Below are 17,777 nucleotides of genomic sequence, written 5' to 3'. Positions count from 1 at the left end.
AGGGAGGGGCAGGGAGGGGAGGTCGGGAGGAAGAGGGAAGGAGGGTAGGAGGGAGAGAGGGAGAGGGGAGGAGAGGGGAGGAGAGGGGAGGGAGACGAGGACGGGGGGGAGGGAGACCGGGAGGAGGAAGACAGGCCGCCTATGAAATTTACATGTGCGCCTGGCTCCTGAGACCTGTGACTTCTTTACTGTAAATCAAAATTAGGCTATTTTAAACGGTAGATGACTACATACTCATACTTGACCTCCCTCCCTCCTCCGCCACTCCATATTTTGTCTGGTCACCTAAGATTGTGATAACCAATTCAATTGGCTACAGAGGAGGAGGGTTAAGAAAGAAAACCGGAAGAAATGTTGATTAGGAAAATAAGTGACAGAGGGAAAAGTAGCAGCAGCTTCTTGACGCCACAAGAATTTCACCAAAGATCTCCTGACCCGTGAGATAGAGCCTTACTAATTAAGACGCTTCCAGTTGGAAAAGGTATGAATTCTGATTGAGGGTGACTTTTTCTTAAGAGATCTTTTCTGCAGAGGGATGGCAAATCAATAATATAAAAAGCCTCGAGGGGTAAGGTTTGTGAGACTTAATCTGATTGTTAAAGGGCAATTTTCAGAAAAAGGTAAAATCATGATGCTCACGCAGATATAAAAATGACCTGTGTTGAAAACTTTACAGTACTCATTAATTAATGAGAAAACCAGGCAGATGTTAAAACTAGTTCAAAAGAAAGTTTCTAAAAAGTGCACACATATGGAGTAAAGGAATGGTGAAAGGAAAATGCAGACAGAGGCAAACTGGCTTTTTTTCCACAGGATGGGGAAGGAGGTCAATTTGCTTGTCTATCATCTACCTACAACTTACAGAATTGTAAAGCAGCTACCAGACATTGGAAGACAAGAATCAGATAGCCTGGAGGGTGACCTCTAGGCAAGCATAGGTTTCCATCGAAACACAAAATTGTTTCTATTAGACTGTTTCTAAGCATCTTCCAGCATCTTGGAAGTACCAGTTACATGGAAAGACTAGATGTGACTGATTACACATCATTTTTCTCTATTTGCTAAATTTAGCTCTCCAAGCATCATTCCTGACATTAATTAACACTTATTAACATGAGGGATTTCATATTCGCAACTCTATGCCTTGCCAAAATTTGCCAACTCAGTGTTAAACTTATGCACGTACTTAAAAGTAATTTTTTAAAAAGTTGCCTCCAAATCAGTCTCAATTGGCAAAGTTGTGCAGTGGATTCCAATATTACGAGACAGCGCTATATTATAAAGTACACCTCTGCTACAACATTCAAAAACAATTTCTAACTACTGTTTTCCCACCAATTTTCCTAAAACTATCTCCCAGATCCCTCCCACAGTCTTCTCTTTGTCTTAACTTGCACCTTCCGCCTGAACCTGGCTGGAATCTTCGTTGTCCTTCCTCTTCCTCCCTGTGGTTTTCCCACTTTGGGGAGAGGGCCGCCCTCTCTCTTTCCATTTATGCAAATCCTTTCCAGCTTTCAGAATTCTTCTTCATGAAGCTTGCTTAAGTGCTACAACTCTTGATTTTCCCTAATCTGCACTCCTAAAAAAAAAAAAAAATGATTCCTCTGGCATTTTGTACTACAAACTGGGTCACTGGAGCATGTAACATCTTCTAGTTGATGAAAACCTTGCTTTCACAAGTGTAGTAACCTGAGGTTTCTCAAGACAGGCTGTGAGTGTTCTCTGCTCAAAACACCTGAGTGCAAGGAGAGAATGCCTCCTGTGTCCATCTCGTTGCATTAAACCAAAGACGTGTCCCTTCTCCTTAGACTCGTTTTCCTTAACTATGAAATGAGGGATTAGACTAGATTTGGTTCTCAAACTTTAGCACGCATCAGAATCCCCTGGAGGGTTTATTAAATCACAGAGTGCTGGGCCGCAAACAGAGCCTCTGATTCAGGAGGTCCAGGTGGGACCTCAGGAATCTGTGGGTCCAACAAGATTCTGGGTGATGATGCTGGCGCTCCTGGTCCAAGGACCACACTTTGAGAATCACAGTGACTAGCAAACCCACTTGGCTGACCATCAAAACCATCTAGGGAACTTGTAAAATTCAGATGTCCTGGGCTCAGACCTACTGAACCAGAATCTTACAGGGTGGCACTGGGGAAAGCATATTTCAAAAAAAATTCCCCAGATGACTCTTACAATGGACCAACTTTAGGACCCAATTGAACTACATAATCTGTATAGGCCATGTCAGTGTCAACCTTCCATGATTTTATGTTATAGGTTCAGCAAGGAAAGCCTGGCTGGAGGAAGGCAGGTGCAACTCTCAGGATAAAATAAATCTTATAGCTCCATCAAACTAGAAACGTACAAGAAAAGGGAATGCTGGGAAACACAGATCAGCTTAGCCCAGTGGGCACATCGACAAACCATCGCACCATGGCTGGGCACCCTTCCAGTCCTCCGCAAGGCAAAGGTGATATCCTGCTAGAGATACACTGGTTTACCATTAAACAGAACCTTTCACGTGCCAGTCTGAAACATCTGCAACTGAATTGCTTCACTGCCTTGGGATTTCTCCAAAATAATGTGTAGGTAATTTTTAAATATCTGAATAAGTCAAAGAAGTCACCAAAGTGTTATCACCCAGAACCAACTGAGGGTGGGCCCTAAACATAAATTCTTGCTTCTATCTTAAAACGAACAAACTGCTTGCAACACCCCAAATGGCATTTTTTTCACCTTCACCAGTTTTAGTTCCAAACTCCTCTGGAAAATTCATCACAAGTTAATATTTAACTCTAAAAAAAATTTTTTTAAAGCTCTATTCTTATAGAAACTCTTAGCATAAGTGAACACTGGGATTTCACAGAGTTCCTTAATAAAGAGCTGTGACTCAGCAGTCACAGCTGGTTATCCCTCTAAAGTTATTTTATTTATTATTATGAAATAAGGAACTAAATTCCAGGAACTGAGTGAACCCAAGCTGAATTAACAAACCAGGCAAAGTTAAACAAGACTGCAGACTCTGCTAAAGCCCCGTGATGAACACTGACCTTGAAGGCAAGGTCAGGAAAAGTATTCCATGGAACTGCTCCTCTAAAGAAATTTTGGAACAAAATCAGAAGAAGTGCTGGTGTGTTTGAGAACATCTCCCAGCAATACCTGGGGGAGAGTGTATTGTAGTTCATCTGTTCCCATTTCTGGGGCGGTGTTGCTGACTCAGCCCCACCCCTTGAATGCAGCTGCAGGTAGCCAGCTGGGAAAGCACTGAGTCCTGTGTGCAAGGCAGGCATTGCTGCTGAAGGCAGGTCGGAAGGCTGGGTAGAAAAGAAAGCTGGTTTCTAGACGATTCTTGAGCCATTAAGCCATCTTCTCACCCCCAGACAGAAAGCCTAAATTAGCTTTTTTTCCCACTTTTTACTATGAAACTGTACAAATATGCAGAAAAGTAGAAAGAAAAGCTCAGTAAAGTCCCACATACCCCTGATTTAGATATAATTATTGTGACTATTTTTGCGGTTTACTTCATTTCTTTTTTTTTGCTGAAGTATATAGGTTATAGACAACATGATATTTCACCCCTAAATAACTGTGTGGTTGTCAGCCTCCAAGATGACCCAAAATGCTCCCAGCCTCTGGGATTTCACACCCTCCTACAGTCTCTTTCCACATTGTACAGGGTTGGTCCAGTAGAATACAGAAGTAGTGATGGCCTGTCTCGTCTGGAATTAAGTTACAAAAGACACGTGGCTGCTCCCATCTTGCCTTCTCTCTCTCCCTCTCCCTCTTATCACTTGCTCTGGGGGAAGTCAGCTGCCATGTCGCTAGTAGCCCCATGGAGAGGCCCATGTGGCAAAGAAAGCCTCGTGGACACAGATCCTCAAGCCCCAGGCAAGTGTCAGATGACCGCAAACCCCACCACATCTAGATGGGAGCCTCCTGAGAGACCCTGCGTCAGAACCGCCGGCTAAGCCAGTCCCAGATTCCTGACCCTCAGAAACTGTGCAAGATAATAATTTCTATTGCTTTAAGCTGCTAAATTTGGGGCTAAGTTGGTAGTACAGATAGAACACATTTGGATACATTTGCAGGCGGGGTACTGTGACAGAAACCCAAAATGTGGGAGTGGCTTTGGCACCAGGTGGTGGGCTTTGTTGAGAGCATTGGTGAATGCCTGGAGCACCTTGAAGAAGCTGTGAATAAAAGAGTCAAGGTCGGGCTTCCCTGGTGGTGCAGTGGTTGAGAATCCACCTGCCGATTCAGGGGACACGGGTTCGAGCCCTGGTCCGGGAAGATCCCACATGCCACGGAGCAACTAGGCCCGTGAGCCAGAATTACTGAGCCTGCGCGTCTGGAGCCTGTGCTCCGCAACAAGAGAGGCCGCGATAGTGAGAGCCCCGCGCACCGCGATGAAGAGTGGCCCCCGCTTGCCACAACTAGAGAAAGCCCTCGTACAGCAACGAAGACCCAACACAGCCAAAAATAAATAAATAAATTTATAAAAAAAAAAAAAAAAGAGTCAAGGTCGTTAAAGATTCAGGTCAGAGCTTGCAGGAAAGTGAGGGAAATGCTGTCCGAAACTGGAGGAAGGGGTCCTGGCGATGCTGTTGCCTGCAGTCACGTGGACCGAGGAAAATGCCAGTGAACTCGTGATCTAGTTGAGGAGACATGGAGCCAAAGCGTGGCCAGTGCTGCCCACTTTCTGCTAGTTGCTTATAGTAAGATGCCAGAGGAGAGAGAGAAATGAACGGAAGGGTCGTTAAGCAGAAAGGAACTGGGACTCCTTTCTCCTGGGAAGATTTTCATCCGGGCCAGATGACAAATTATGCTAGAATCAAGGAATGGCTTCCAAGCAAAAGTCCACATTCAGGGCCCTGCCAGAAAACCTGTGGTCCAGAGATAGACCCTAGGCTGTGCCTGTAAATCATTTTTAACAGATCTCAAAAAAAAAAAAAGATTTCAGAAAGATATAAAGCCATACCCCATAGTACTTTTGTCAGACAAAAGGCCGTCTAAGGAGATTAAAGGTGTGCCTCACTGCTGTGGCCCGAATGCTTGTGAGATTAAAGGTGCACCACACATGTGAGGTCACAAGAAGTCGGCAACCTGGAGGAGGGCCCTCACCAGAACCCAACCATGCTGGCACCCTGGTCTCAGAATTCCAGCCTCCAAAACTGTGAGAAATAGATTTCTGTTGTTTATAAATTGCCCAGTCTGTGGTGCTTTGTTACAGCAGCGCCAATGGACTAAGACACTCACAGACCCTCTCAATCAAAGGATAGTGCTCCTAGGACTTCCCTGGCGGTCTAGTGGTTAGGACTCCACGCTTCCACTGCAGGGGGCCTGGGTTCGATCCCTGGTCAGGGAACTAAGATCCTGCATGCCAGCGGCACGGCCAAAAAAAAAAATAGTGCTCCTAGAAGCTTCGGATCATTGCCCCTCAGCTGTCTGCAGAAGCCCTATCTATGTGGAGAAGGTCTCATCTCAAAGAGATTTGGGGGTGTTGCCTTTGCCTAATGGAGTAGGTCCCATGGAGATTCGCAGGAAATCCATAAAGGTTTTATGAGAATTATATGTACAGAATCATTACCAACTTGGACTGAAAGGGACAGAGCCAGTGCAAAATAAAAAGAGGTCTTTGGACCCTCTAAGTTCTACTGGCAGGAAGCAGGCTGAGAATATTACTCAGCTGCTAACACATGATACCTTTCCTGTTACAGCATGATACCTTTCCTCTCATGAAAAAGGAAGGATGACTCACAGGGAAAAACCAAGAGCCCAGAGGGCGGTCCAAAGCCTTGGAGTATGGTTCCCAAGACTTGAGACATAATTAAGGAACTTGGGACATTTGCTTGGCTTGGAATCTATATGGACCAGCAACTTCTTCATGCTCTCATCTTATCCCTTTTTGAGCAAGAGTGTCTAGAGTGGTTATTCTGTCTGTCCCCTTGTATGTTCAGTAGGAGAGGGTTTACGAACTGAATATTCATGTCCCCTTAAAGTTCATGTTGAAGCCCTAACCCCCAATGTGATGGTATTTGGAGGTGGAGATTTTGGAGGTAATTAGGTTTAGATGAGGCCATGGGGGTGGGGTCCTCATGATGGGATTAGTACCCTTGTAAAGAGACCAGAGAGCTAGTTCTGTCTGTCTCTCTTCCATGTGAGGATACAGTAAGAAGTCAGCCAAAAAAAAAAAAAAAAAAAGTCAGCCAGCTCCAAGCCAGGAAGAGAGTCCTCATCAGAACTCAACCATGCGGGTACGCTGATCTTGGACTTCCAGCCTCCAGAAATGGGAGAAATCAATGTCTGTTGTTTAAGCCCCCAAGTCTGTGGTATTTTGTTATAGCAGCCTGAGCTGACTAATACAGAGGGGGTGGGGTGGAGCAGATAACTTGTCAAGAAGAACTGTACTGGAGAAACTGGATTTAAGGAACTATAATAACACCTGGACCTGATTTACATTATGAGGTCTGGACACTGAGCAGATGCTATAATAGAATGAGACTTCTGGGGACTCTGGAAGGCGTTGACTGTATTCTGCATGTGGGAAGGATATGAACTTTCAGTGGCCCGTGGTAGTCTGCAAATTGGCCCACAGTGAACCCCACCTCCTGGTATTCATACTCTGTGCAGCCCTTTCCCCCACAATGGACCATCGTTAGTCTGTCTGACCAATAGCATACGGCAGAAGTGATGGTATGTCACTTCTGATACTTATTTATTTTTATAAGTGTGGCTTAACTCTCTCACTCACTGTCAGATCACTTGCTCTGGGAGAAGCCAGCCGCCCTCTGAAGAGGCCCACTTGGTGAGGAGCTGAGGCTGCTGGCCAAAGTCAGCAAGGAACTCTCTTCCAACAGAGAGAAAACAAGATGCCTGGGCCATCTTGGACGCAGAGCCTCTGGCCCCAGTCAAGTTTCAGATGACCGCGGTCTGGCCAGCAACTGGATGGTAACATCCTGAGAGACCCTGAGCCAGAGCCACCCGGCAAAGCCACTCCCAGATTCCTGACTCTCGGAAACTGTATGAAATACTAAATTTTTTAAAGTCGCTATGTGTATTAACCATGTGTTTCTGATGTTTTGATCTCTGGGGCCTGGAAAGACTGTCCCTCCCAGGGCTAGCCAATTCCCAGGGATAGAACATGCCTTTCACAGGCACACATGAAAAGATGCTCAACATTGCTAATCATCAGGGAAATGCAAATCAAAACCACAATGAGATATCACCTGACACCTGTCAGAACAGCTATCATCAAAAAGACCACAAATAACAAATATCAGCAAGGATGGGGAGAAAATGGAACCCTTGTACACTGTTGATGGGAATGTAAATTGGTGCAGCCACTGTGAAAAACAGCATGGAGTTTCTGAAAAAACTAAAAATAGAGTTACCATATGACCCATATGACCCAGCAATTCCACTCCTGGATATACATCCAAAAAAAGCAAAAACACTAATTCAAAAAGATACATGCACTCCAGTGTTCATAGCAGCATCATTTACAATTGCCAAGATATGGAAGCAACCTAAGTATCCATCAACAGCTAAATGGATAAAGAACATGTGGTATACATACAATGGAATACTACTCAGCCATAAAATTTTGCCATTTGCAGCAACATGGATGGATTTGGAGGGCATTGTGCTAAATCAAATAAGTCAGACAGAGAAAGACAAATACTATATGATATTATTTATACGTGGAATCTAAAAAATACAACAAACTAGTGAATATAATAAAAGGAAGCAGACTCACAGATATAGAGAACAAACTAGTGGTTACCAGTAGGGAGGGGAGGAGGGGCAATATAGGAATGGAGGAGTGGGAGATGCAAACTATTGGGTGTAAAACAGGCTACAAGGATGTATTGTGCAACATAGGGAATATAGTCAGTATTTTGTAATAACTGTAAATGGAGTTTAACCTTTAAAAATTGTATAAAACATTAAAAATTTAAAAAGAGAACATACCTTTCATAAGCAAACCAGCTAATCCAGAGCCCATACCCCAACCACCTCCTCCATCGGGCTCTCACACTCTGGGCCACTATCTACCTGCACCAGTGACCGCATAGCCAGGGACCAGACAACTAGAGATAGCCCCCGTGCCCCAGAGCCCACTGAAATTATTCAGACTAGACAATCCTAAGCCTGCTTTCCCTGCCTTGCCTGTTCCTTCCCATAGAAACCACAACAAAGTCTCATGCCCACATGTTCCCCTCAGTCCCTCTGCCTCCAGACTGACCCAGGTGCTTCCCCATGTAGCTCACCTGTGGTGTGGTGTTGTGTGCTCCCTTCTCTTGGGATGTAGGAGTATAGAAAACTATATTTTCAATGGCACTCATATTCTGATCTATTGGCCTTGCCATACGTAAATAATAATAAAACCTACATTTAAAAATAGCATAATTTGGGGTAATTTGTTACACAGCACTAGATAACTCATACACTTAAATATATATATATAGATATAGATATAGATAATCTTTTCCTTCATACCACAATGCCATCTTTACACCTAACAAAATTACCACTTATTCCTTAATATCATCTAATACTTAGACCATCTTGTAAATGTCCTCTGTCTCCCTAAAAATGTCTTTACAACTGGTTTGTTAGAGAACAGGATCTAAACAAGGTCCCCCTATTGCATTTGGTGTTATGTTTTTCAAGTTTCTTTTCAACGTAGAATTTTTTAAAAGGCAAAACCTGAGTCTCCTATAAACATAAAGGAACTAGGTATTAAATATTTAATTAACTCAGTAATAAGGGAAGCAGCAAGATGATTAAGTTGGTTAAAAGAAACTTTGAGAAACTGAGGCATCAGAAAATGATTGCTAAGTTAGATTTTTTTTGTAAAACTGGTTAACAACCTCCAAGAAAATAAAAATTAAAATCAAAACCTTTTTGATGATCTTTGCTACCAAGTAGAAATCATTTGCATCTCTACCAGACAAAATTTATCCCAGTTGCTATCAGATAAGAAACATCTGCATCACTCTGTCTGTTTTATACGTGTTACCATCTTTACTCACAGAACTGTGAAATACCTTCATTAATCTTAAATAGCCTGAAATGAAGGTGCACGCCCCTAGCATGTTAGGCAATGCCCCAGCGTGACACTGAAAAAACAGGACACTGAATCATCACTTTTTTATTTCCAAGTTTTGAGATTTTCTTTTTTCTTAACATTCTTTTATCTAGAGTAGTCTCCCCATTGGGTTGTTATCCTGTAGAACAGGGGTCCCCAATCCCTGGGCCGCAGACCGGCACTGGTCCATGGCCTGTTAGGAACCAGGCCACACAGCAGGGGGTGAGCGGCTGGTGAGCAAGTGAAGCTTCATCTGCCACTCCCCATTGCTCCCCATTGCTCACATTACAGCCTGAACCATCCCCCCGATTGCTTGTATTACTGCCTGAACTATCCCCCCTTCCCCCCATCCATGGAAAAATTGTCTTCCACGAAACCGGTCCCTGGTGCCAAAAAAGTTGGGGACCGCTGCTGTAGAAGGTCCCACATTCTGACTTTATCTACTTGTTTCTAATGTACTTCAATAAAATGTGATTTTTAGATCAATATCTAGTTGCTAAAAATAATACCACGTTATTAAATGGATGAAATGTTTTGGTGTCAATAAGAGTTAGTAAATCATTATGGGATGTTGAAATAATGTTTTATTAACTTATTTTACTATTAACCTCAAATTCTATATGTAGGATTCCCTCTGAGTATTCTAAAGTAGGGGATGTAGGCTCCTTTTGAAGATGTTACCCGAAAACTCGGTTCACCTCTTGGAGAATGCCAAGCCACAAAACACAACCAAGCCAAAGAACAGGGAAACTTAGGATTTATTACTTGCATCAAGTAAGGAAAACACCAGGGATATTTCCCAATGCAGTGTCTCCCCAAGAGCAAAATTGGGGAAGTTTTAAGCTAAGGTTATATGCATATTCACAAGGGAGCTTGGGCAGAGGAGAATTCAGCCTAGAATTGGGGAAAAGGTTGACAGAGTCCAGGTTCTAGTTGATTGAAGTCTCGAGGGTCAGCAGAGGTCAGCATCATCATTCCCTAGGTTCCAGTTAGTCTGGTGGTTGAGTGCTCAAGGGGGTTTGGATCCTGCAAGATGGCTCAAGAGTGAGCTTCAGGCTAATCCCTACCTTCAAACAGAACTGGGAGTCTTTATAACTGATTTCTTGTCTCTGGTATGATTAAGTTATTTCCCTGGCCTGGTCAAAGGCAGGCATTGTAGACAGGCTTAGATCACAAAATGGCTTAGGCCTAAACTGGCCTCCTCAACCTTTTTGGCACCAGGGACTGATTTCGTGGAAGACAATTTTTCCACGGACTGGGGAGGGGGGGATGGTTTCAGGATGATTCAAGCACATTACATTTATTGTGCACTTTATTTCTATTATTATTACATTTTAATATATAATGAAATAATTATACAACTCACCATAATTCAGAATCAGTGGGAGCCCTGAGGTTGTTTTCACTTGCCACTCATTGATAGGGTTTTGATATGAGTCTGCAAGCAATTATATATTATGGTCGCTGTGCAGTGAAACCTCTCTGCTAATGAGAATCTGTATTTGCAGCCGCTCCCCCGTGCTAGCATCACCGCCTCAGCTCCACCTCAGATCATCAGGCATTAGATTCTCATAAGGAGTGCGCAGCCTAGATCCCTCACATGCACAGTTCACAGTAGCGTTCACGCTCCTTTGAGAATCTAATGCCACCGCTGATCTGACAGGAGGCGGAGCTCAGGCGGTAATGCGAGCAATGGGGAGCGGCTGTAAATACAGCTGAAGCTTTGCTCGCTAGCCCGCCGCTCATCTCCTGCTGTGCAGACTGGTACCCGTCCGTAGCCCAGGGGTTGGGGACCGCTGTGTTAGAAAGTATGTCTCGTTCTCTTCTTCCGTGGACGCCCATCCTATCTGCCTACAGAGGCATAAACCTGAGACCTTCGTTTGTTGACCTCAAACACAATTCTCCCCTCCTTTTCTTCCAGAGTCTCTCAGTGTCTAACAGAGGCTTCTTGGTGGTTTTCTTTGAAATCCTGGGCTGGAAGTTTGAGAGGGGCTCTCCTTTCCCACCTCCTTACCTCCTCCACTCTTCCTTCTCAGACTTTCACAGAAGGCCCTGGAACTTCTGCTTTTTGTAAAGTACACCAGCTTTTCTCCTTGACATCAATTTCTGCTTGGCTCTGCTTCTCCTGTGTGTCTATAATGTCTTCAAAGTGGTTTTGTTGCCTGGTTTTGCAGACGGAGCCCCACATATACACCAGGGATTTCTTCCTGTGTCTCTTACAGGAAGAGAGTTCCTTGAAGCTAATGTGGTACCTACTTGCCAGGAATATTAGACAAAAGAAGAGCATTTACTAAAAGCAGAGGGTCTCCTTTTCCTTCTGGCAAACCAAGGATGACAACCTAATTCCTCAGTCTTGAATTTGAGAAACTCACCCCTAATTTGACACCAAACTATCCTAATATATTTACTTATTTTTATTTTGAAAAATTTTGAAAGTATGAAAAAGTCAAAAATCAGGACAATGAATAATTTGTACTCTCTACTGAAATTCAAGTGTTAATACTTTGTCTCATTTGCTTTATCTCTCTTTTTTTTCTGATCTGTTTAAAAACAGGTTGCAGACTTCATGACATTTCATTGCTAAATACTTCTGTGTGCTTCTCTAAGAATAAAAATCTTCTTCCACATCACCACAATGCCACTGTCATATCTATGAAAATTATTAATAATTCCTTAATTCATCAAATATTTGTTTCATATTCAAGTTCTCCAGTTGTTCTCAAAATGACTTTTATGGCTTTTCCTTTTTCTTTTTGCAATCTATAAATGTTTGTTAGATCAAACTGGCCAATAATGCTATTCAAATCTTCTATACATTTACTAGTTTTTGTTTACTTTTTTTTAGCAGATAAACATACTGAAAGAGGGATGTTTGTCTCAATCTCACTGTGGATTTGTTTATTTCTCCTTTCAATACTGTCAATGTTTACTTCGTGTATTTGAAGCTCTTTTTATTAGAGGCACACACACTTAGGATTTTTATGTTTTTCTATTGACAATCTTTTGATCATAATAAAATAGTTCTCTTTATCTCAGATAAAACTCTTTGTCTTGAAGCCTACTTGAGTAATATTAATATAGTAACACCAGTTTTTTAAGCTTATATGAGCAAGGTGCATGTATTCCTTCCCATTACTTTCAACCATCTTTGTGTTTTTATATCTAAAGTGAGTCTTTTGTAGACAACATATCATTGTGTCTTACTTTTTTTTAATTGAGGTAAAGTTGATGTACAATATTACTTAAGTTTCAGGTGTACAACATAGTGACTGACAATTTTTAAAGATTATACTCCATTTATACTTATTATAAATACTGGTTATATTCCCTGTGCTGTACAGTGTATCCTTGTAGCTTATTTATTTTATACATAGTAGTTTTTACCTCTAAATCCCCTTCCTCTATCTTGCCCCTTCCCCTTCTCTCTCCCCACTGGTAACCACTAGTTTGTTCTCTATATCTGCGAGTCTGTTTCTTTTTTGTTATATTCACTAGTTTGTTTTATTTTTTTAGATTCCACATATAAGTGATAGCAGGCAGTATTTATCTTTTTCTGTCTGACTTGTTTCACTAAGCATGATTGTCCTCAAAATGACTTTTATGACTTTTTTAAAAATCCAGGATCCAATCAGGATTCACACATTTCTTCTGGTTTCTTTATCTTTTTTAAACTAAAATAACCCCTGTGGTGATTTTAAAATATGTTCACAAATTCTTTGATTCTCCCGATTCAAAAGATGGAACTTCCCCTTGAGTGTGGGCTGTCCTTATTGACTCACTTTTAATAAATGGAATATGGCAGAAGTGACAGCTTGTGCCTTCTGAGACTAGTTCATATGAGGCATTGGGGCTTTCTCCTTGCCTTCTCTTGGACCACTGTGTGAGATACTGTTCATTGTTGTTTAAGTAGCTTAGGTCTGGGGTAATTAGTTACTCAGCAATAGCTAACTAATACAGTGTCCATTTAACTACCCTCCCCTGTATTTCCTGTGAACTGGAAGGTAAGTTTAAAGGGTTGATGTGGTTCAGGTTAAACATTTTTGGCAAGAGTCTTCATAGGTTGTTTGAAGAACTTCATGTTCTAGGACATCAGGAGGAACATAACATTAGGTGTCCCACTGTGAGTCATGTTAAGTTTGATCACTTGGCTCCTTTACTAAAAATCTTGTTCCACGTGGTACAATGAAGTATGGGGAAGTTTGTGTTTGATTAGAGATAACAGTATGTATCAAAAGAACTAGGGCTTGAGTCCTGATCCTACCCAAACTGTTTCAGCTTCCTGCCCTTGGTTGAGTCATTTATCAATTTGCAGACTTTTGACAGCAGGGTGGGGTGGGAGTAGGGCTGGCACCCCCAACCCCCATGGTGTTCAAGGGTCAATTGTATTGAATTATCACAGAACAGTTGTAGAAAGGGCTGTGCATGACTGTCAGGCAGAGATTTCTATTCCATTCTAAATGTCTGCAGCATCAGGACTCACGTTTGTCTGAAGTCCCGGGCCTGAGTAGCCTCAGTTAACTGGAATGGTAACCATCCTTTCCTCCGGATAAATACATTTTAGTAGGGGAAGATTTAGAATTAAATATCAAAACTTTATGACAGTCAAAGCCATAGTATTAACATGAAATTTGTTAGGTAGGATTTGTGCATATTTGGTATTTTATGTTCTTGGAATATTTAATAGAATTTGACCAATTAGAAGGTCAGCCATTTATCACCAATTTAAAATGTGTAACTAAATAGTTAATTTAGATTTGTGATTCAAGGATGGAGTCTTACTAGGTTGATTCACCATATTGAAAGGATTAAGAGAACTTAAGCTTTGCTTCTTTTGTAAATTAATTTATTAGATTTCCTATAATTATTTAGTATTCAGGAATCTTTTTTGTTGTTAATTCGGGCAACAAAAGTACTTTAAAGGGAAATCAGTTACATTACATGTATAAATGTAGTTTAAAAGAGTTGAAGATGGTTCATTAACTTAGTAAATCCAAAAACCTCTTTCAACTGATGCCTCAGGTTTACTAGATGTATAATAAGAAAAATGAGATCTGTAACCTAAACTTTAATAACTAATAAGAGAATAAGGATTTAGGATTTGTAACTTTCATATATGGGAAATTAAAATGTAAAGCTGGGGGCTTCCCTGGTGGCGCAGTGGTTGAGAGTCTGCCTGCCAAAGCAGGGGACACGGGTTAGAGCCCTGGTCTGGGAGGATCCCACATGCCGCGGAGCAACTTAGGCCCGTGAGCCACAACTACTGACCCTGCGCGTCTGGAGCCTGTGCTCCGCAACAAGAGAGGCCGCGACAGTGAGAGGCCCGCGCACCGCGATGAAGAGTGGCCCCCGCTCGCCGCAACTAGAGAAAGCCCTTGCACAGAAACGAAGACCCAACACAGCCAAAACTAAATAAATAAATAAATAGTTATTTAAAAAAAAAAAATGTAAAGCTAAAATAAACATCCACACAGTTCTTTCTGTACCCAAAACTACCCTCAAGGATGCCAAAAACTTATCCACAAATCCATGCCTTCCCTTATCCATTTCTGGCTGCCAATATATTGAATACTTTCTAAGATCCAACCGAAGTGCATCAAATTTTTAAAAATTTTAACTTCTATCTCTCCATCTTCAGATCATGTGTAAAACTGCCCTGCTCCAAACCACCACTTTACTTTATTTGTATCCATTATATGGACTTGATCTTTGCCTTGAGTTGTCATGATTTGTGGGGACATAGTAAGTCATGGTAGTTATTTAATAATCTATATTTATGTAATAAAAGTGAATACAAGAGAAATGTTAATTTACCCCCCAAATTACTAGAATAAACACTTTAAATAAAACTAAAGTGTCATAAACTACAGTTTAATATTTCTGCTGATAAAGTAGTTTTGAAATAAATAGCATTACAGTTAATGAATTTAAATAAAGTCATTTATAGCAGCTCTACTCTACTCATAATTGCCCCAAACTGGTAACAACCCAAATATCTTTTTATTTTATTTTATTTATTTTTATTTTTATTTTTATTTTTTGTCTGCATTGGGTCTTAGTTGTGGCACGTGGGATCTTTTGTTGCGGTGCGTGGGCTTCTCTCTAGTTGTGGCATGCAGGCTCAGTAGATGCGGCATGCAGGCTTAGTTGCCCCCTGGCATGTGGGATCTTAGCTCCCTGACCAGGGATCGAACCCACGTCCCCTGTGTTGGAAGGCAAATTCTTAACCACTGGACCACCAGGGAAGTCCCCCAAATATCTTTCAGTGAGTGAACAGATAAACAAACAATGGTACGTTTATACAATGGAATACTACTCACGTAGAAAAAGGAACAAATTATTTATACACCTTGCAAAGGGTTCCTGGACCAATTCCAATGCGTGTGTCGTGCGCGTCTGTGTATGGATACTTCCCCATATTAACAAGCAATTCCTGGGTGCCAGTAGGGTGTCCAAGAATCCAACTAAATCTACCTGGATATGGAACCAGATTCCACAGGTAAAGGGCTCAATCTCACAAGACCACTCTCCACTTCAGACGCCAGTGGAAGCCTGTGCTTCTGACCAACTGGCTACAAATTGGATGTTCCAACGACCCCCTCCAATTCAGGATGCCAACCCCAAGTCCAGGTTGCATCCTGTATTTCTGAACAACTGGCTATAAATCAGGGGTTCCCATGACCCCCTCCTTGGGTTCCATTAATTTGCTAGAGCAGCTCACAAAACTCAGGAAAACCCATTTACTCACAAGATTACTGGCTTGTTAGGAATCAACAGTCAGATGGAGTGATACATAGGGCAAGGCACGGGGAAAGGCACGGAGCTTCCATGCTCCAGGCCCTCTCCCCAACCTCCACGTGTTCACCAACCCAAAAGCTCTCTGGATCCTGTCCTTTTGGGTGTTTATGGAGGCTTCATTACATAGGCATGATTGATTAAACCATTTGCTGTTGGCTAATGGTTGACCCTCCAGCCCCTTCTCCCCCCCCACTGGAGGTTGGGGGGTGGTGGTGATGAAAGTTCCAACCTTCTAATCCCTTAATTGATTCTCCTGGTATCAAGGCCCCAATCTTGGGTGGGGCTCAAAAGTCACCTTCCCTGAAGAATTTCAGGAACTGAGGATAAGAGACCAATTATTATTCCCTTGCTCTTTTTTTCCCCCCTTGCTCTTACGACTCAGGAAATTCTAAGGATTTTGGGAGCTGTAAGCCAGGAACTATGGAAGAAGCCCAAATATATACATGAGAAATTTATTTGGTCATCTGGGTGACCAAATATATATAAATTACAATATTGCACACTCAAAAACATGAATGGGTGAGTGAAAGAAGCCAGTTTCAAAAAGTTACATAGTACATGATTCCATTATTACAACATTCTGGAAAGGCAAAACTGTAGGAAGGGAGAACAGGCCAGTGGTTGCCAGGGGCTGGGGATTGGGAGAGGGGTTGACAACAAAAGAGCATGCAAAAGAATTTTCTGGGGTGTTGGAATTGTTCTTTATCCTGATTGTAGTGGATACGCATATCTACACGTATGTTAAAATGCACAGAGCTGTGTACCAAAATCAAATGTGTATTTTACAGCATGTACATTTAAAATAATTTAAAATATGTAAAGAGACAAATATAAAAAAGGATGAACAGTAATTCCGTACCTGGATCTTTTTCTCTAGGTATTTGTTGCCCAGTATTCTGGTGAAAAAGGGAATAAATCCTGTTATCAAATTCCTTAATTTCAAGAGAACCCCATGAAAGGAGTATTGTCATCATGTGTTTTTCAGTGAAAGAGCGAAGAGGTCCTTCCTGAAATCCTGAAACTGAGGGCAGGAGTCTTCACTTATATCCCTTATACTATAACTTGCTTAATGAGTAATATTCTGTAACCTGTCTTCACCGACTTAGATCACTTTAATTGTTCTTGCAAACCACATTCCCCCCAAGCTTCATGTAGCTTAGACAGTATATCACAAGTAGATGACATCTCTGACCTATGGGGTCGCTACGGTAATGGTTGCTTAAGTTGTTTTTCAGAAATTGGACAGTTCTCCAAATTCGATCAGGATAACACTGCCGTTTTCTGAACATGCATCCCATAGAAGCATGTAACTCAGATACACCTTCATAGAACACCTATTACTTCACCTTTTTCTTGGCCTTGATCCTCCTTCCCCACACCTCAGGCCACTCTGATCATTTATCCCATAAAAATCTCAAGCCCTTCGCCTTTGGGGAGGCAGATTTGAGACTTGTTCTCCCATCTCCTCGCGTGGCTGTCTCGTGAATAAACATTTTCTGTGCTGCAAGCCTCCGCATCTCAGCATTTGTGCATCTGGCACATGAACCTGGTATTGGAAGATGCATTTTAATTCAAATGCCTGCAAGTGAGAAAGGTCATGATGTCAGGGGGAGAGATACAGTGTATCTATTGCAGTGAGAGTTGCTATGAAGGAGGTATCAGCAAGGAAAGAGGGCAGAAAGGGAGAGCACAATTTTGCTAATTCAGCGTCAGGTGCTAGGAGGGCAGGTTCCAAGTCCTTCGAGTTGGAAGCCAACAAAGCACTGACCAGGACAAATGAGAGGCAATCATGGAACCCATTTATCAATTTCTTTTTCTTTCTCCCTAACGAGCTCTTAGTCTGAATAATAAAACTTAATTTTTAAAAAAATGGATAAACATTATTATATTTTGGCTT

At 41.9% G+C, this 17,777-nt stretch overlaps 1 long non-coding RNA gene across 4 annotated transcripts in view; it reads left to right on the top strand.

The window, feature by feature from the left end:
• Positions 1 to 136: 136 nt before the first annotated feature.
• The window catches only part of LOC309659091, a 23,199-nt gene continuing 5,558 nt past the window's right edge, over positions 137 to 17,777 (top strand). For 2 of the 4 annotated variants that reach the window (XR_014262577.1, XR_014262578.1), the window contains exon 1: positions 137 to 481. This is a non-coding gene — a long non-coding RNA (uncharacterized lncRNA). Of the gene's footprint in view, positions 482 to 2,271; positions 2,584 to 6,751; positions 14,529 to 17,777 lie in introns of those variants that run through there. The other 2 variants (XR_014262580.1, XR_014262579.1) reach the window with 2 other exon arrangements.

This window comes from Balaenoptera physalus (assembly GCF_965194825.1).
Source record: "Balaenoptera physalus genome assembly, chromosome: 3".
Lineage (NCBI taxonomy): Eukaryota > Metazoa > Chordata > Mammalia > Artiodactyla > Balaenopteridae > Balaenoptera > Balaenoptera physalus.
Note: the sequence above shows the minus strand (reverse complement) of the source record. Positions and strands in the feature narration are given on the sequence as shown.